The following is a 20,708-nucleotide window of genomic DNA, read 5'->3' as shown; positions in this document are numbered from 1 at the left end:
CGTGCCATCCCATACCCCTGCAAGGCTGCAGCATCTCAAAGCTGGATTTGGTGGTGGTGGTGGGGGAGATGAAGGCCTTATTTATTTGTATTTATTTATTTATTTATTTATTTATTTATTGTGTGTACTGGCTTTAGAATGGGTATTGGGTGCAGCCCGCAGCAGCCGCTGGGCTGGCGAGGAGACCCACCCCAAGATGCAGCCACAGGGTTGCCCAAGGGGGACCCTCCCTTTCTCTCCCCAATCAATCGACCTCGACTGGATGGAGGCCCAGGGAGGTAGGTAGGGAGTACTGGGAGCAGCAGATAGGGTGGCTAGGATGGATGGATGGATGGAGTGAGAGATGGAAAGAGAGAAAGACAGAGAAAGAGACAGACAGAGAGAAAGGGAGAGAAAGACAGAGAGAGCAAGAGAGAAGAAGCGGGCTGGCTGCCGGCTCCGACTCCCCTCCCTCCCAGCCCCAGGAGATGGGGTGTGGGCCCCCTGGTTTAGCTGGGAGGGCCCCGGGACCACGTCAGGGCCTGGCCGAGGTTTGGGTGGGTGGAGGCGGAGAGCGCTAGCTACCCAGAAAGGCGCCTGGAAGAGGATGGGAGCTTTGGAGCGGAGTGGAGTGGAGTGGAGTGACGGCGGCGGTGAGGAAAGCTCGGGGTGACTGGGGAGTGGAAGGAGAAAGTGGGGGTCCCCGGGTTGAAGAAGAACTTGGGGTGCTGCGGAAGAACTGGACTTGGCAGGATCCTGAGTTGGGGAAGCTAAGCCGCAAAGATTCGAAATCTCCCAGCCCTGGAACGTGGCGCATTCGGCCGCTCCGAGAAACCCGCTAGGACTGGAGACGTTTGGCGACAGACACCCCGGTTGCGGGTGGGTAGGCCGCCCCGAGAGACGTGAGCTTCAGCCCTGGGGTTCCCCAAGCCCAGATGGCAGGCCAGCCTCTTTGGAGCAGCCCCGAGGGGCCGGGCGCTCACCTGGCCTGGCCAGGGCGCACGGTGGGTACTCCAACCGCATCGTCGGGCTGCGCGCAGCGCGCACGGCCCTGGCTGGCTTTGCGACAGGATCCAGGGGTCCCCAAGGAGACTCTGGGGGTCTCCCGGAGAGCAGGGTGGGCGTGGGGAGCCCAGCAGCGGCCTCGGGACAGGCTCGGCGGGGCGGCCCCAGCCCCTCCGGGCTTGGCGCAGTGGCGCGGAGCCGGGCGAGGGCGGAGGGCACGGGAGGCGGGTCCCCTGACCCCGCTGGAGGCGAGAGGGCGGATCGGCTTTGGAGGCAGTGGGGGGTTCAGTTAGAAGTGGCCCCCAAAGCCGCGGGGCCCCGTAGAGGGGCGCAGGCTTTGAGGTAGGGGGATCAGCGGCTCGCGCCCCGCCCGAGTACCTGCGTGCGTGTCAGGGGAGACACCTGTGCATGTCCATGCGTGACCACGAGCCCGCCTCCGGGGCTCTTGCGGGCTCGTGTCCCCTTGTCTCTGTGCACACACGACATTCCCGTGTTCCCCGCGAATTTCTGGGCTTCCCCTGTGTGTGCGGCTCTGAGCCGGGGATCTCCTTCCCGCATGCATCTTCGCGGTGCGCATCCAGCAGGTCGCCAAGCGCCCAGCTCAGTCCTCCTCCCCACGCCTCGGTGGCTTCTGTGTCTGTCCATCTTTGTGTGCGTCCCCGTGTCTGTCACTCTTGGCCGGCGCAGTCTGTCTTTGTGTGTCTCTCGGGCCTCTCTCTGCATTGTGTCTGGGATCCTTTCCTGTCTGTGTGTCTCGCGCGTCACCTTTGTGTCGGAGTCTCTCCAAGTTTCTGCAGGATGCCGCGGCAGCGCCGTGCTGGCGAGTCGCTCAAGAGTTTGAGGTTTTGGGAGAGGGAGGCCAGAGTGAAGTGGCTTTTGTGTCTGCGCATCTTTCTGGGACGTCTTTGCGTGCCCTGTCTGCTGCCAGAAAGGTGCAGAAAGAGTGGAGGTGGAGGTGAAGTTAGTTGCCCTCAAGCGCGCTGCGTGTTTTTACCCAAGCGCAGCTTTGGAAAGCCAGGCCTCGAACTCCCGAGGGTGGGCCCCGGGCTCCTTCTTAGGCATCTGGGTGCGCGCAAGCCGGGCGTTGGGCTGCAGAGTTCCCGGCCCAGTGGAGAAGCAGAACCCGTCCTGGAAGGGCAGACTGGCCGGGCGCGTCCTGCCCTCTGCTGGCAACGCCAGGACCTTGCGCTGCGCTCTGGGGAGCCTGGAGGCTCGATTCAAGCGTGTCAGGCCCAGACCCATGCTTTTCCCTCGCCTTCCCTCTCCTTCCCCTTTAGGGCGCGCCTTGAAATCCTCCGGATCAAGGACCCTGCCCCGCTGTCCTCAAAAATACCTCTCCAAGTATCCTTCCTCCCTCCCCAGTCTCCGACTCCCCAACCATCCCACTCCGACTCGGTTTCTCCAAAGGCTTTTGTGGAAAGGGGTCCCTAGTAGTTGAGACAACTGTGACAACAGCCTAGGGTCGCGGGTGTCTAAGTCTAGGGCTGCCCAAACCGTGGCGGAGGCAGGAGGAATTGTGGGCGCTCTATCGAATGTTGGGTGATCACCCCGCGCCTTAGCGCGTTTCATCTAGCCACCGTACCGGGCTGCGCAAGAGGCTGGATGAAGGGCCCAGGTGTGAGGGACTAATTGGGCCACGATCCGGGAAACCCCTTCTGCACATCTGCCCCCTCTTTTGGATCCGATTCTGATCCCATTTCCAGGTTCCCCGGGGTCCCACTTCCCTCTTGTCCGGTCCCCAGCGGACAGCGCACAGGGATTTGCAGAGCGCGGGTCCCCGCGCGCACATTCTGCTGAGCTCCTGACCATGCCTGCCAGGAAAAAACAAACAAACAAACAAAAACAATTGGACCCCGAACTGTGAAACCCCACTGTGGGGTGGGCTGAGCGCCCCGACTCTGCTAAGGCGGACCCCGGGGGTGGTGCAGTTGTCCTGCGGTGTCCCGGCTCTCCAGTCGTCGGCCGACGCGGGATTTGCGCTCCAACCGGAGCAGGCGGAAAGCGGCCGGTTTCTCCCCGTCGGGGTAGAGAGAGCTTCCAAGGACTTCGGGGCTGAAGCCAGAATGGGGAGGGGAGCCAGGCCTGGGGGCGTTTCCACTCCCTTAATTCTTCCCTCTTCCCCACCTTCCTGAAGCGCGCCCCTCTCCCCCACTTCATCCCTTCTTTAGGGTCCAGCATACCACTTCTCCCCAAAATGTATTCTCCCTCATTTTCGCTATCTCAACCTTCTCTTCCTCTATCCATTCCACCCCCAGCCCCCTCACTTCGGGTACTCTCCCAATTTCCAATCTAAGCTCAGGGATCCTTGTATTAGAGTTTCTGGTGCAGAAAGACCCGGATCCTCACTCCTCCCCTGAGTTCCTGTCCTCTGCTCAGGCAGTGGGAGAGTTGGGGAGACCCTCAGACAGCAGAGGGCCAGCTAACAGTGGGCGCTTCTCTCATAGCCCTGGGGTGGGGCGAAAGCTTAACAGCAGTTGTTCCTGCTGCCGGCTACACAGGTAAAACACCATCCACAAGCTCTAGCAAAGGGCAAAGGACAAAAGTCAGGGCCAGCTTGGACCCCATGAACCGGACTCCCCCAATGTGTGGGTTCAAGACTCAATTGAGTCTTCTGGTGTCTGCAGGGTCCCACACAACACACCCCAGTCGCAGAGCTGCAGAGTGGAACCAGAGAGGGAGAGGCCCGAGTTGGCATAGTTCCGGCCTCCTTGTCCTGGAGGGTCCTTTCTGGTTCTTCAAGTTGGCATGAGAGGTGACAAGGGAAAGTTTTGGGGTTGGCCTGTATCTCCAGGGTGTGGCTCCAAGACTGTGTGTTGGGTGTTGAGGAGACCACCCCCAGCATTGATCAAGTTCCTTGGTCCTCCTCCCTAAAGTCCAATCACACTGCCTCAGGCTGGTGTCTCAGGACACAGTTCCGGACACAAAGTCCCCTTCATTATTCACTGGAGTCCTCGGATCCAGCAGGATGGGGCAGGAGACTCGATCCTTCACTTAGAATAGATCCTGAGGCCCCAATGGCCTGCTGGCTTTAGGGACAGTCAAGGGTGACACAGAGAGGATCAGGTTCCAGAGAAAGTCTGTCTTCTCCCTGGCCTTATTTTCCTTATCAGTCAAGTGTCATTAACCCTCATGGGGCATAAAGTGCACCCCCAAGGCCTCCCCTTATCCTGGGCTCTGGCAGCAGAATGAGAGGAGCTGTATGTAGGCTTTTTTTTGGTGGGGGGTTGGCAAACCCATTGGTGACCATACGGGGTGCCAGGGATCCAACCTGGATAATTTTTGTGTGTGTGTTTTTGTTTTTGGGGTCACACCCAGCAGTGTTCAGGGGTTACTCCTGGCTCTATGCTCAGAAATCGCTCCTGGCAGGCTCGGGGGGGACCATATGGGATGCCAGGATTTGAACCACTGACCTTATGCATGCAAGGCAAACGCCTTACCTCCATGCTATCTCTCCGGCCCCCAACCTGGATAATTTGTGTCCAAAGCAAGTGCTCTGCTCAAGATACTACTATCTTGGGCTCCTGTATGTTTGGGTTTCCTTTTTTTGTTTTTGTTTTTGGATCATACCTGGCTCTGGCAGGCATGGGGGGACCATATGGTATGCTGGGATTCGAACCACTGAACATCCTGGATTGGCTGCCTGCAAGGCAAATGCTCTACCTCTGTGTTATCTCTCCAGCCCCTGTATATTTGTTTTTGAAAAAGACTTTCTTCAAGAATCTTTGCAGTTCTTGCCAAAAGACTGTGCTGGGCTTTGCCAACAGTGCTACTAGAATCAGGGGCTTCCCCAACCAACTCAGCTGAGCCAGAACAAGGCCAAGGACCATATTCGCAGCCAAAACAGCCCCATGAAGGAAGACACTAGAATATCGGACAGAATGAACTTGAATCAGCCACTAACTCCCAATGCCCGGACATTCGTGGGCCTCCACCCTGAAAGTCCCCGGTAGGTGTGGGGCCAGGAGTTGGGTGTGCGGTGGGGCCAGTGCCCATACTATTTGATCTTTATTTTAAATCCACTTCAAAACCCTGGGGATTTGTGGCATTGGAGGCGTTCCCTCTTTCTGCGATGATTTGGTGGCTAGTAAAGTTTTATGAGTGTCTGTGCATATAAATGCAGTGGATGTGCGTTTGTTGGGGAGAGTTCCCCCTGATAGAGTAGGCACGTGCTTCTTTCAGAGCTCAGAGAGAAGAGAATGAGAGGGAAAAGGAAAAAAAAACAAAACAACAACAAATGTTGGGGACAGGCCTAGTGGCAGAGCAGGGCCAGTTCCAGGGCAGACCATTGGTAGCTGCAGTCAGTGGGTTTGTGGTGCTGGGAGTTGGACCTGGTAGAAACCTTTCTGGGACAGGTTTTTGGTGACCAAACTCTCTCTCTTTTTCTTTTCTTTCTTTTTTTTTTTTTTTTTTTTGGTTTTTGGGTCACACCCGGCAGCGCTCAGGGGTTACTCCTGGCTCTCTACTCAGAAATCGCTTCTGTCAGGCTCAGGGGGCCATATGGGATGCCGAGATTCGAACCACCATCCTTCTGCATGCAAGGCAAACGTTTTCTGCTTGTCTTTTACTAATCATCTTCAGAGTATTCTTAGGGGACTGAACTGCATAATAAATAAAGGTGACATTGAAGTGTTCAGGTCTGCCTATTTCTCTAGAATTTGAGCTTGGCAGAATTCAGCAGAGAAGCAGTTTGATCAGAAAATTGATTCCTGGGCCTGAGAGCTAGCACAGTGGCAGGGCATTTGCCTTGCATGCAGCCAATCCAGGAAGGATGGTGGTTTGAATCCCAGCATCCCATATGGTCCCCTGAGTCTGCCAGGAGTGATTTTTGAGTACAAAGCCAGGAATAACCTCTATGTGATGCCGGATGTGACCCAAAAAAGTCTTGGGGGCTGCATGACTAAAGGAGGGTGCAGACTGGACTTTCTCCCTAAGACCTAACAATGAAGTGTCCCTAGAGCTGAGAGCAGTAAGTGTCCTGTTGGCACCCAGGATGCCACTGGCAGTGCATGCCATGTAACCCCACCTAGTGGTTCCCCCCAGGCTGCACTCCTGAGTTACTTTAGTATTTTTGTTTGTTTGTTTGTTTGTTTGTTTTTGAGCCACACTCAGTGACTCTCAGGGGTTACTCCTGGCTCTACACTCAGAAATTACTCCTGGCAGGGTTGGAGGACCATATGGGATGCCAGAGATCAAACCTGGGTCAGCTACATTCAAGGTAAATGCCCTCCTCACTGTGCCATCACTCCGTCCCTATTTGAGCATTTTTCTTGAAGTCTGTGAAGCATATGGATAAGGCACGAGGTACGCAATGACAAAGGAAGGGCTACTCCGTGTCCCCAGTATGCAGATCAAGGAAGAAAATTCTGTCTCTCCAGAAACTCTGCTCCCCAATGTTCCCCACGTCCTCCTCCAACAGGTCATCACTGGAGTTTCTATTACTGTACATGAGTCTTTATAGTACTTTTAGGACCTCTCAAGTGGCACTCAGGTCTGGGGACCCCCTTCCCGTCATTCTCAGACACGTTGGCCAGTGGCGCAATGTGACCTGAGCCACCTCAGTGATGCTCAGAGGACCATGGGGGTGTTGATGAAGTGGTCAGCTTTGCAAAACATACAGGTTTTTTTGTTTTTGTTTTTTTTTAATTTGAAGGTCTGGCTTGGACACACATGGCACTGCTCAGGACTTACTCCTGCCTGACTCTGTGCTCAGGAATCACTTCTGGGAGGCTTGGGAGACCATATGTACTGCCAGGGATCAAACCCAGGGTAGTTGCATGCAGGCCAAATGTCTTAAACCCTGTATTGTCACTCCAGTCCCAATTTGACCTTTTATTTAGTTTATTTATTTATTTATTCATTTTGGTTTTGGGGCCACACCCAGTGACACTCATTGGTTAGTCCTGGCTCTGTACTCAGAAATTGCTCCTGGCAGGCTCAGGGGACCTTAGGAATACTGGGGATCAAACCCTGGTCCACTGTATGCAAAGCAAATGCCTTACCCAATGTGCTATTGCTCCCGCCCTGGCTTTATTGTTTTTAAGGAGAATGCCATACCCAGTGGTGCTCAGGGTTTGCTCCTGGTTCTGTGCTCTGGAATCACTCCTGTGCTCAGGAGAGTTATATATGGTGCCAGTGATATCAAATCTGGGTTTGTTACTTGCAAGAGAAGCATGATGTGCACTGTACTATCTCTCCACAACACACTTGATAATTAGATAAACGGTCCCAGAGAGTTGCTCTTCCTCATTCTAGCTCCATCATGTGACTTGGCGTGAAAAGAGGAGTGGAGCCACTTTGCACGCTTAATCCCACAGGCCACAGCTAGTCGGTTGCTGGCCCATTAACCCAGTTCACTTGACCAGGGGGTCACTTGTATTGCCCCTTCTGCCACTGACCTGTTTTCTCTTTCCATCCTCACCCCCTTCCACTGCACTGCACTGCCGAAAAATGCTTCCGGCATCATCTCCCAATCCTATTTTTCCCTCTACACACAACTTAGGGAAATCCTCATGTCCCCTCCAAGAAATGGCACCTCAGAGAGGCGAAGCCATCCGCATTGTCAGCCTCAACTGCTGAACCCCAAGACCCCTCTTCTGCCTCTTCCCAGCTACAAGGAGGCTGGCCCTTCCCCCAAGGAAATGCAGGAAAGCCCTAACCTCACAGAGAAAACAGGGCACTAGGGTTCCCAGGACCAGCAGCTTGACCTCCAGGATGCAAATACAGTAGGCTGGGGGAAGGGGGCTGGAGCAGGCTCCCAGATGCAGGGCGGGGTGGAGGGGACAGGAGGCTCTGGCTAGGCCTCACCTGTAGTGCAGTTGCAGGTGAGGGAGGGTTACTGTTCTGTCCCACTTCCCAGAGAAAACAGGCCTGTGAGTTTGCCTATGATCTGTAGAGAAGCTACACTGGGCTTAGGACAAGGCAATGTAACCTCAGTGTCTCTACCCTATAATACCACATTGTCTTTCTCATTTATTTTTGGGTGGGGCGCACATCCAGCAGTGCTCAGGACTGTCTCCTGGCATTGTGCTCAGGGATCTTTCCTGGCAGGCTCAGGGAATCAGAATGGGTGCTGCGGATTTGAATCCAGGTCAGCTGCAGGCAAGACGGGCAAGTGCCTTATCCACTGTGCTATCTCTCTGGCCCGGCACTGTCTTTACTTTTTTTCAGTTTTGTTTTTGTTTTTGGACACACCCTGTGGTGCTCAGGGGTTACTGGCTCTGAGAAATCGCTCCTGGCAGGTTTGGGGGGGGGGGGGACGGGACCATATGGGATACCAGGAATTGAATCACTGTCAGTCCTGAGTCTGCCGCGTGCAAGGCAAACGCCCTACCGCTGTGCTATTTCTCTGGCCCTTTACCTTAGATCTGTGGGCATTTGGATCTGGGAAGATGGACTGTGACCTCTTAGAGGGCCAGGAGGTTAGGGCACAGGGTTAGGCAAAGGCCCTGGGGCAGGAAGGCCCTTGATCCCTTGGGTCAAGTACACCTGACTGCGAGTTAGCATGCAGACACAAGTGGTGGTCCTGCTGGGTCTAAAGCCAAAGGGGGACTAGGGGAGGACTGATCCGGTCTCATGCCCAGGGTGCGTCGTGAGATCGGGGCCTTGAGGAGAGCAAGAGGGGCGAGACCCTAGGTGGGCGGCCGAGGGAGGAGGCTCTCGGGGGTGTCAATATGGCTTTTGTATACCGTGAGGCAGGGCAGTGCGCAGAGCAGCCCCTGATCCCCTCATTTCCCATCGAGGTTGTGTTTCCAGATCCCGGTTTCATGTTACACAGAGTTATTCTTTCTGGAATGTGTCCCCCAAACAACCCCGCTGGACCCTCTCGGGAAGGAGGGCCTCTTTGGAACGGAGATGCACGCTGATGCAAAGTGAAAGAGGGTGGCAGGCGCAGGGCCCTCACTCACACTGTCCAGCCTCCTTCAGCTGTATTCAGGAGCCCCTAGGGGGGGCCCCTCAAGCCAACAACAGCAGGTACCATGCAGGTGACATCCTTGAACCTAGTCTCAGAACTCTGCACTCCCCCCCTCCTCCATTCACCCCCAGTCAGCCCCTGCAGTGACCTTGGTGTTGCTCACCTTTGAGATCTCACATACCCACTTGCACATATGGGGAAACTGAGTCTCCAGGCAAGGCAGTACCTGGCAGTGGCAGCAGCGTCAGGCCAGCGTCTCTGGCCCTGGGGGGCGGGGGTGGGCAGCTTCAGAGGGATTGTAAGTGTTCTGAGGAGAACCAGAATATTCCCTTTCCCTTGGAGCCAGAGAGATGGCACCGCAGTGCCATTTGCCTTGCATGCGGCCAACCTGGGAGGGACCTGGTTCGATTCCTGGCATCCCATATGGTCCCTCAGCTTGCCAGGGGCAATTTCTATGTGCAGAGCCAGCAGTGAGTGACCCCCGAGCGCCGCTGGGTGTGGTCCAAAAACCAATCAATCAATAAATAGACAAAACTTTAAAAAAAAAAAAAGAATATTCCCTTTCCCACTTGGGCCTGCTCCTGGGCCTCAGCTGGGCAGGATCCTCACGGCAGAGTGCTTGTCCCAGAAGAGCCGGGTAATTCAGACTCTCCCAAGGCCAGGAAAGGCCTCCAAGTCTCCAAGCCTCTCCACACTTGGAAAGCCTCCTGGCCCGTGTTCACCATCCTGGCCTGCATTCTGCCTCCTTCCTCATCTCTCCATGTGCCTTGCCAAGCACACTGGCCAGGTTTCAGCTTCTTCTCCGGCAGCTCTTGGAGCGATCCTGCCCTCTCTCCTCTTTGCCGGAAAGGCTCTCTCTCCACACACTTCCTAACTCACTCCCAGCCAGTCCTTTTGCTTTCCTTGCAAATACCGCGGCCTCCAGGGAGCCTTCCCTTCTTCACCTCCAGAATTAAGCTTAGCTCTTGTTTTCCCCTGCTGGAGAGGAACAAAGGTACCTGTCTCTCAACCCTGCTCTTTCAGCAGGAAGTCCAGGGGACCCTTCAGCATCACAGGGAGGACCAGGGGTTCTAGAAGACAGGATGGACTTGTGTACCCTGAAATGCTCCTGCTGCTTGGAGCCTCTCTGGGGCAGACCAGTTAAGGACTCGCAGTTAAAAGTAATCATGTGCTGTCTTAGACCAGTCTGATCGCCTCCTTTATGTTTGCTTTTGGTTTGGGGCCATACCCAGTGAACTCTAGGCTTACTCTTGGCTTTGTGCCCAGTAATAACTCCTGGCTAGGTTTAGGAATTACATGGAATATCAGGGATCGAACCCAGGTTTAACCATTCACTAAGACAAATCTGATTGCTCACTTGTGTTTTGGTTTAGTTTTGGGGCCAAACCCAGCTGTGCCCAAGGTTGACTCCTGGCTCCGTGCTCAGGAATCACTCGTGGCAGGTCTTGGGACACCACATGTGATGCTGGGGAATGGAACCTGGGTCAGCTGAGTGCAAGACAAGTGTCCTGCAATGCAATGTTTGTTGGTTTGTTCCTGTCTGATGATTCCTCACTTCTAGACAATCTACTCCTCTCCCCTCCTTTGTCCCTTCCCTTCCCTTTGGGGAAGAAGGCACTGGGGTTCACAGCCCAGCTGGAGAAGTGGTTGAGGAAACATGTGGGTATCAAGGAGGGCTCAGAGGCAGTGGGCAGGAGAAAGAGCAGCAGGGGGGAAGATCTATGGAGGACCTGAGAGGAACTTCAGGATTCCTAATGGCCTACTAGAAGCAGTTGCTGGAGCCTTTGTGGCAGTGCCCCCCGGTGGGCATGGCCAGAGTACAGTTGTCATTAGCATCTAGCTAGTGGAACCTACTCTGGTCCACCTCTAGTGTCCATCAGGGTCTGAGACCAGATGTTCATGGAGTGGGGAGGGAATGGAAGGGGACAGTCCTCAGGGAATCCTTCATAGAAAGGGTTTTGTGGACGTCTGTCCACAACTTTGCCTGGAGTCAGCTCATGTCTTTTTCACAACAGGATGTTTTCATGTGTGCCAAGGGGCAGGCTTTGTGTGGCTCTGAGCTCTGGGTTCAAAATTGTTCTGAAGCCTGGAACAGTGCAGGGTTGTCTGAGAGGCTAGGGTTCAGGGGGTGCAACGTGGGTGTGGGAGGTGCATCATGGGGCCCTACGCATGCAGGGCAGGATGGAAAGTTTCCTTCTGAGAACATCCCTACAAGTGGCTTTGGCCAATCCTAAGGCATTGGCTCAAGACAGGACATGGTCATGTCTGGCTTCTAGCCAGGAGCATCTGAATTGGGTATTACTTGCCAAATTACAACCACAAGTTCATAGTCATTTTGAATGGACATACCCGTAACATATTGGTTAAAAAGAAGTCATAAATATAAATTTTGATTTTGGGAGGTTTGTGGAACATACCTGCAAGCACTGGGGGGTGTTATTTCTGGATCTGCACTCAAAAATTACTCTTGGCAGCCTTGGGGGATCATATGGGATGCCAGGAATTGAACCTGGATTGGCCTCATGTAAGGCAAATGCCCTACCTGCTATCTTATCAATTTGGCCCCAAGCTGATTTTTTTTCAGCTTCTGAAACCATTTTATTTTAAAATAAAATAAAATTTTATGGGGCCGGGTGGTGGCGCTGCAGGTAAGGTGCCTGCCTTGCCTGCGCTAGCCTAGGACGAACCGCGGTTCGATCCCCTGGCGTCCCATATGGTCCCCCTAGAAGCCAGGAGCAACTTCTGAGCGCATAGCCAGGAGTAACCCCTGAGCGTTACTGGGTGTGGCCCAAAAACAAAAAAAACAAAACAAAAAAAATTTTATTTAATAAATAATAATAAATAATAACATTTAAAATAAAATTTTAAAACCAGCCGTGTTCCTCCATTTATACCATTTTCTTTTATTTTGGGGGGCTACAACCATTGGTGCTCAAACCATATTCAGTACCAGGAATTGAACCATTGTTGGTATCTGCAGCCATGTTCAAGGCAGGTGCCTTCATCTTCATTGGGTTATTATTAATGGTAATAATTCAATCACTTGCTTTGCCATTATCACTTTCTGAGGGTGCAATCTTGTGGCCTCAAGTCCATTTACATTGTCATCACCTCATCTATACCCCCAAAACATTTCAGTTATAAAACTGAGATTTTATGCACTCTTAATGTTATCTCTGTTTTCTCTTTCCTTGGCTCCTGGCAGACTCTGGGAATCTTCCACTAGACAGATCTCATTAGTTCATTTGGGGGTTTTGTTTGCTTGTTTGTTTTTGGGCCACACCTGGCAGCACTAACAACCCTACCCACTGCATTATAGCTCTGGGCCCTCCTTTTTTTGTGTGTTTTTTGGGTCATACCCGGCAGTGCTTAGGGGTTACTCCTGGCTCTATGCTCAGAAATCACTCCTGGCAGGCTCAGGAGACCATATGGGATGCCAGGATTTGAACCACCGTCCTTCTGCTTGCAAGGCAAATGCCCTACCTACAAGCTATCTCTCTGTGGGCTCTCCTTGATCCATTTGTGAATGGAGTATTCCCCTTAGTCCTTAGGGTTAATAATGTAACCCATGTCAACAGCATTTAAACAAAATTCAAAGAGGGACCAGAGAGATAGTACAGTGAAGAGGGTGCTTGCCTTACACACCTGGGTTTGATCCCTGGCACCCCATATGGTCCTGAGAACTTTCCAGGAGTGCTTCCTGTGTGCAGAGCCAGAATAAGTGACCCCTGAGAATGCTGGGTGTGGCCCAAGTCTCCCCATTCTCCCCCCCCCCAAAGGAATCGAAAGAAATCTCTTCCTTTATTTAATTTTATTATTACTTGATTTTGGTTGGTTTGTTGATTCTGGTGACTATGTCGCTGTGACCAGCTTACAGCTGTCCCTCCTCAACTCTGCTTTTGCTTCTCTGGTACATATGTCTGCCAGTGGGGTTGGTGCATCTTAGGGCTGTTCTATTTCTAAATTTCTGAGGCATGACCTTACAGTTTTCCATATAGTTCTTTGGTCCTTTTAAATTCCCTCTGGCAAGGTCTAAGGATTCCAATGACTCCTATTTCTCAGGGGCTTTTTGTTTGTTTGAGGGCTCCATCCCCCCCAATAGTAATCAGAGGCTGTTGTGTATGTAAATATTTTGGGGGATTACTATGTTACTCACCCTAAACTGATTGGTGATTGTGCCCTACCCTAGGGTGTGACCTGACATTCTGCCCCCACCCTAGGGTAGTACCTGATTCTGCTTCCACCATTGGTTGGTATCTGATCCCACCATTGGGTGGTACCTGACTCTGGGGGATAAAAACAAGGGTCTGTGGAAGGCTGGGGCTTTTTTGGCTGGAACTGAAGCTGAGTCTTTGGACTTCAGTCTTGTCCACCGAATAAAGCGAATATTTCCACGAGCCTGACTGTCTGCGAGCTGTTTACCCGCCGTTTCACCTCAGAACCGTCGGCTAGACAGGGTGGCAGAGGCGTGCTCCGAGCTGGAAGAGAAAGGCCTCATCCTCCATCCCACCATCAGTCAACCTCATCAGGGGCTGACTTGCTACAAGAGGCTACTTCTGGCTCTGCAACCAATGGTACTTGAGGTACTCTGTGATGTTTGGGCTTGAACCCAGGCTTCTAACATGTAAGACCTCTGCTCTAGCCTGATAAGCTAGTTTCCAGTCTCTGGATTGTTATTGTTTGGGGAGATTATACCTGCCAGTGTTTAGGGATCACTACTAGTTCTGTGCTCAGGGATCACTCCTTGCAGTGCATAGGTTTTACTCCTGGCTCTGTGCTCAGGGATCACTCCTGGTAGTGTTCAAGGGACTCTTTGCAGCGTCAGGGATCAAACCTGGGTCTGGGACATGGAAGTAAGCACCTAATCGCCTGCACTATATCTCCAGCACCCACCCTCTATGTTTTTGACTGCAGTGGTCTATGGTGGAGGAGGTGGCATCTCCTGACGGTTTGCATTTGCATTTCCCATAATGAGTTGAGCATCTTTTCATGTGCTTATTGGCCATCTGTATGTGTGCTTGGGTAGGGGGAGGGAAGCCATTCAAGTCTTCCTATGTTTGTTTTAGGTAGTCAAGTGCCCGAGCTCTGTCTGTTTTCTGGGCATTCATTCCTTATCATATATCTGATTTGCAAATATTGTCTCCCACTCTGCAGGGTGCCTTTTCATCCTGTCCTTTGTGTCTCTTATTGGCCAGAAGTTTCTCATTTGGCTGCTCAGTCTATCTGGTTTGTCTTTTGTGGCCCGTTTCACCTGCGGCTTTGAATCTGTGTCACTTGTCATTACCCACTTTGCAAAGCACCCAGCAGCTTGCTCCTAGAATCAGCCCCACTCTGTTTTTTAATTTTACTTCCTTTATTTTCCTTTTTCTTTTGTTTTTTGGGTCACACCTGGCGGTGCTTGGTGGTTGCTCTTGACTCTGTGCTCTGGGGACTCTGGGATTGAACAAGGCTTTCCTGAATGCAGTGTCTGGGCTCTGGTCTTTTGAGCCTGACCCAGTCTCGTGCTCTTCCTAAATTCTTCGACATATAGATTCAGACATGGTACTAGTGTATCTCCACCATCAATGCTTATTTACCAAACATCGAGCCTCTGGGTTTGACTCCCCCTTCTCAGATATGGCTGCCATAACTCCTCCGTTTTTTGCTGTTTTTGCATGTGACGCTACCTGGCACCCGCTTGAGAGACCACACTCCCAAGAGACTTTCCAAAGCTTTCAGTTGATTGAGTTAATGCAGTGAACTTCCCAAAGAATTGCCCCGTGAGGCCATGGCAGCGAATGAATGCTTCTTCCCCACACAGCATTCTATGGCTCAAGATAAAATCATGGAGAACTCACATGGTCTGTAAGGAGGCCACTCTCAGAAGTGCTTTGAGGCAGGGAAATTCCTCTATGTATACTGGTTGAGAATCATACCGAGCTGCAGAAAAAAACAGCCAGAGAACTCACCACCAGCACATTGGACCCTCACTGCAGCCTGGTACCATGTGGGCATCACACACAATAGCCCTAGAGAAAGGAGCTTGTTTATCCATTCTACAGAGGGGCAGATTGAGGCTTAGGGAGCAGGAAGCATAGACTGGAGTGCTGGGGTTGAACCTGTGCCTCTCAGTGCCAGGCTCTGCTTTTGTCCCACCTAGATTGTGCAGATTGTTAGCACCCTGAGTGTAATCCAGGTAGGAGATCCTCACCCCCATACTCCCCTCTGGATGAGGAGTGCTCCCAGTACTCAGTGGTTGGAAGTAAGAAGAAATATTGGGACAATATTGGGCGAAAACTTCCAGCTAGGCCACATTTCCACAGAGGTAACAGCATTCAGTATCAGAGTTCTAAGAGATCTCAAGATTCACTTGGCATTTGGTAAAAGGGGATTTTGCTTTTGCTTTTTATTTATTTGGTTTTTGGACCACACCTGGCAGTGTACAGGGCTTACTCCTGGCTCTGCACTCAGGGGTTATTCCTGGAGATGCTGGGAGACCAGATGGGATGCTAGGGATTGACCTGGCTTGGCTGTGTACAAGAAAAATGCCTTCCCGTTTGTGGTATTGTTCTGGCTCAACTTTTGCTTTTTAAATGGAAATGTTTTATTTCATTTATTTTTATTATTTTTTTTTAATTTTGGGCCACACCCAGTGGTGCTCAGGGGTTATTCCTGGCTCTGCGCTCAGAAATCTCTCCTGGCAGGCTCAGGGGATCATATGGGATGCTGGGAATTGCACCCAGGTCTGTCCCGGGTCAGCAGCATGCAAGGAAAATGTCCTACCACTGTGCTATCACTCCAGCCCCTAAATGGAAACTTTTTTTGTTGTTGTTGGTTTTTGGGCCACACCCGGTGGTGCTCAGGGGCTACTCCTGGCTGTCTGCTCAGAAATAGCTCCTGGCAGGCATGGGGGACCATATGGGACACCGGGATTTGAACCAACCACCTTTGGTCCTGGATCGGCTGCTTGCAAGGCAAATGCCGCTGTGCTATCTCTCCGGGCCCTAAATGGAAACTTTTAACACACAACACAGGAGACAGTGGGCAGCACCCAGCTTCATGTACAACCTCGATTTATTGATGGCCGTGCCACTTCTTTTTGTCATGGTTTGTTATTTGGAAACAAATTCCAGACACTATTATTTTAACCACGGCCATTTTTAGTGTATTGCTTTTTTGGAAAAAACAGTAGTGGGAAGTCACCTGAGTGGTAAGGCCCAAGCGGGGTTCCTCCCACTGATTTTTGGGCCCCTGGGACTTGTGGAAGTAGAGTTGCTCAGGCCCTATGGCTCGGGGATTTTTCCAGACCATCCTGGTTGGGGAGCTCCAAAGATGCACTCAGTGAGACTCAGGGAACTAAGTGGAGCCAGGGATCCAGACAGGGTTGGCCACATGCCAGGTATGCACCATAGTAACCCCTGGACTATGGACTAGAGTAACCCAGCCCCAATTTTGTTAGATCTTTCTAAAAGATAAGGACATTGTCTCTCACCTCTCTGGTTTTCGGGCTTAAGCCTGGAGGTGCTTAGAGGCTGCTGCCAGCCTGTATTTCGGGATTACTTTGGTGGTTGCTCGAGGTATCATGTGATACCAGATAGCTACTCTCTGTAGTATCTCTCTGGCACTAACATGCCTGTTAACACAATCTCTATTCTCTTGCCAATACAACCTCTATTCTGTAGTATATGGATCAATGAGTTGCATTGAGCGCCAAGCTTGTTTTTAGAGAAATTCATTGTGTATGTGGCCTCTGTCCTAGGTAGTGAGTCTCTATGGACCTGAAAAAAAGTCCTGGGCCTCCAATTTAAAAGCTGTCACTTCAGCTCTTTGAGCTGCGTGTCTTTCCCCAAGTTGGAACTTGCTGGGTGAACTTCTCTGCAATCCTGTGATCTGGTGGGAGGCTGGATCCAAGTCAACTTTGGTCTGGGCCACTGTACTTCACTGTCCCTCCTGGAGGTTCCTTCTGTCCTGTGTGTGCATTTGTTCTAAAGTTGGACATCACTGACATTCTAGAGTTATCTTTTATTTGGGGGGGAGGCACACTCAGCATCGCTCAGGGGTTACTCCTGGTTCTGTGCTCAGAAATTGTTCCTGGCAGGCTCAGGGGACCATATGGGATGTCGGGAATTGAACCTGGGTCGGTCCCAGGTCAGCCGCATGCAAGGCAAAAATCCCAACCACTGTGCTATCACTCCAGCTCTATAGAGTTATCATCTTTTAAAGAAATACAGAATGAGGATCTAATTCTACCTTCCTTCTTCATTTGCAGGCTCTCGAAGTTCAGTACACCCCCTCGACACCGTGGTCTTTGCAAGTTGATTGTGTGGGACATCAATGATGAAGCAGTCTATGGGCGCCCTGGTCCCTACAGCAGCCATTTTCCCTGCATGTCTCTGAGTCATAGATTGGCAGTTCTTGTGATATTTTCTATCAGAGTCTGTGGTCAGGCACCTCTGGCAGGACTCTGGCCATTGTTGTGGGCTCCACAATGACACTCACACACTGTGAACTTGACCCAAACTGTCCTGATAGCACCCATTGGTGGCCATTACTATCTGTCCCATTCCCTGTTCCCTGACACACAGCCAGGGGGGGAAGCCAGGACAATGAATAACTCAACATGGCTGCAAAGTGGAAGGAAGAGCCTCTCATCTCTCACTTGAAGCCAAAAACTGACATGAAGATGCTGAGTGAGGAAGGCAAGTGGGAAGTCTGAAAAATTATGCCAAGTGGTCAACCAAGTTGTCAATGCAAAAGGAATGTTCTAGAAGGAGGCTGAAAGTGATTGCTAGTGTTTCTTCGGGGGACACACACAGATGAAGTGAAGCAACCTTATTGCTAACATGGAGAACGTTTCAGTTAAGTGGACGTAAGATCGGAATTGCCACAACAGTTTCTTAAGCCAAACCTCAGCTAGAACAAAGCTCTGCCTCTCTCCTATTCGACTCAGGCCAAAGGAGGCTTCAGAAGGAAAGTTGGAGCAGTTAGATGGTCAGTGAAGGAGCAGGAGAGAAGCATTCCCCTAACTTCCACATGCAAAGTGGAGTAGCCAGCACTGATGGAGAAACTGTGGCAATTTTTTTTTTTTTTTTTTTTGGTTTTTAGGTCACACCTGGTAGTGCTCAGGAGTTACTCCTGGCTCTACACTCAGAAATCGCTCCTGGAAGGCTCAGGGGATTTGAATCGCCGTCCTTCTGCATGCAAGGCAAATGCCTCACCTCCATACTATCTCTCCGGCCCCAAATTTTTGAGATCATTGAGAAATGTGGTCTAACCCACCACCAGATTCCCAGCACAGACAGGGCAGCTTTCTGCTGCAGGGAGAGGCCCTGGGGGATGTCCAAAAGTGGGGAGAAGCCCAATCCTGGCTCAGAGCATCAAAGTACAGGCTGATTCTTGCAAGGGACCTTTGCTACCGGTGACTTGAAGTCCATCATACCCATGATCAGTGTTCACAGATTATTCTGGAAATTCTATGTCCTAAGAGCTGAGGCTAACTCGATTTGGCCTGTTGAGTTTGTCTCAGAATGCAGAAATGCAATAACAAGGAAATGCAGGAACACAGTCACAAAACCCACAGGGCAGCCAAGATTTTGCAAGAGGTTGAACAGATCATATTTGAGTCCTATGGCTCAGAAAATAACTTACCTTCAGTTTTAATATTTCAAAATATTATAGCTCATTGATCATACACAAGGTCACCAAGGATCTCTGATGGAGGTATACAAAGAGATTAACCTGGTTTTTCTTTCTTGTCTTTGCAGAGGAGGAAGCACACCTTGTTGTGCTCAGAGATCACTCCTAGCTGGGCTTGGTTGGACCAACCACGTGTCAGGGATTGAACCTGGGTCAGCTCTGTGCAAAGCAAGTGACCTACTTGCTGTACTATCATCACTCTGGCCTTAACATGGTTTTCATTCCTGCTGACACAACCTCTATAATGTAGCTTATGGATCAAGGAATCATATTGTGCTACAAGCTTGTTATTAGAGAAATTCATTGTGTAGGTGCTCTCTGTCCTAGGAGGTGAGTTTTGGTGGACCTGGGAAAAGTTCATTATGAGGGGCCGGAGTGATAGCACAACAGTTGGGAATTTACCTTGCATGCAGCTGATCCTGAGTTCAATCCCCAGCATCCCATATAGTTCCCTGAGCCAGGAGCGATTTCTGAGTGCATGGCCAGGAGTAACCCCTGAGCGTTACCAAGTGTGGCCCAAAAAACAAAAAAAAGTTAATTGTGAACCTTTTGGTAAGAAATGATCCTTCGGGCCCGGAGAGATAGCACAGCGGCATTTGCCTTGCAAGCAGCCGATCCAGGACCAAAGGTGATTGATTCGAATCCCGGTGTCCCATATGGTCCCCCGTGCCTGCCAGGAGCTATTTCTGAGCAGATAGCCAGGAATAACCCCTGAGCACCGCCGGATGTGGCCCAAAAGAACCAAAAAAAAAAAAAAAAAAAAAAAAGAAGAAGAAATGATCCTTCTAGATGCCATAGAGAATGCTTGAAATTCACACATTGAGGTCACAATATTAATAGGACCAAGAATTTGGAAGAAGTTGATTCCAGCCTTTCTGGATGACTTTGAGAGGCGCCAGTACTCCGTAGAGGAAGCCAGAACAGATGTGGTAGAACTAGCAAGGGAACAGGAAGTTGAAGAGGACCTGGAGGATGTGACTAAATTGTAAACCACTCTTGGGCCCAAGCTTTTACAGAGAGAAAGCTGGTTTAGATGGGTGAGCAAGTACAACCCTGGCCTGGTGAAGCTGCCATGAACTCTGTTAGAATGACTACAGAGGATTTGAAAAATGGAGAAAGTCATGGTAGGGCTTGAAAAGACGGGTGCCACATCTGGAAAGTTCTACTGTGGGGGTGCAAAGCAGATAAAGGACTTGGCTTGCACACACAGCTGACCTGGGTTCAATCCCCGGCATCCCATCTGCTCCCTTGAGCATCGCCAGGAATGATTCTTGAACTCAGAGCCAGGAATAATTCCTGAGCATGGCTGGGTGTGCACCAACAAAAACAAATCAAGCAGACAAATAATCCCCTTTCAAAAAATAAAAAACGTTCTATTGTGGGTTAATTGCATGTGTTACAGAGAAATCTTTCCTGAAAGGAATAATCCATGTAAGAGGCAACTTTCCCTGTGGTCTCACTTTTTAGTTTTGTTTTTGTTTTTTTTTTGGACCACACCCACTTATGCTCAGGGGTTACTCCTGGCTACGTACTCAGAAATTGCTCCTGGCTTTGGGGGACCATATGGGACTCCGGGGGATCCAACCGAGGTCTGTCCTAGGCTAGGGTGGACAAGGCAGACGCCTTACCACTTGTGCCACTGCTCTGGCCCTTTTAGTTTGTTTTGGGGATCACACCCAGCTGTGCTCAGGGCTAACTCCTGGCTCTGCACTCAGGCTCATACCTGGAAGTATTTGGGGAGCTCTATGTGGTGCCACAGATCCATTCCAGGTTGGCTGCATGGAGGGGAAGGGCCCTACCTGTCTACTGTTGCTCCAACCTGGCCTTATGATCTCATTCGAAGAAATTCTGCAGTCACTCCACCCTTCAGCACACACTGCCCCTGCCAGTCCTGGTCAGTCAGCCTGAGGGAAAACCTTCACCAGCACAAAGATTATGGTTCTCTGAAGGCTCAGGTGAGATGTGGCATTTTCAGCAATAAAGTATTGTGAGAGTTAAGAGATAGGCAGAGGATAAAGCATTTGCCTTGTATTTAGTTGATCCAAATTCCATGTCTGTCCACCACTTTTGGTTCCCTGAGCACAGCCAAGAGTTATCCCTGAACACAGGGCCAGGAATAAGCCCTGAACACCATGGA

At 51.1% G+C, this 20,708-nt stretch overlaps 1 long non-coding RNA gene across 1 annotated transcript; it reads left to right on the top strand.

Moving 5' to 3' along the window:
* Positions 1-145: 145 nt before the first annotated feature.
* On the top strand, positions 146-18,031 carry LOC126009690 (uncharacterized). Its single transcript, XR_007495910.1, has 3 exons — positions 146-278; positions 17,145-17,866; positions 17,981-18,031. It is a non-coding gene; the product is annotated as an uncharacterized LOC126009690 (long non-coding RNA).
* Positions 18,032-20,708: the final 2,677 nt, after the last annotated feature.

The sequence above is a fragment of the Suncus etruscus genome, chromosome 5, assembly GCF_024139225.1.
Source record: "Suncus etruscus isolate mSunEtr1 chromosome 5, mSunEtr1.pri.cur, whole genome shotgun sequence".
In the NCBI taxonomy this organism is placed as follows: domain Eukaryota; kingdom Metazoa; phylum Chordata; class Mammalia; order Eulipotyphla; family Soricidae; genus Suncus; species Suncus etruscus.
This window is presented reverse-complemented; position numbering and strand designations above follow the sequence as displayed.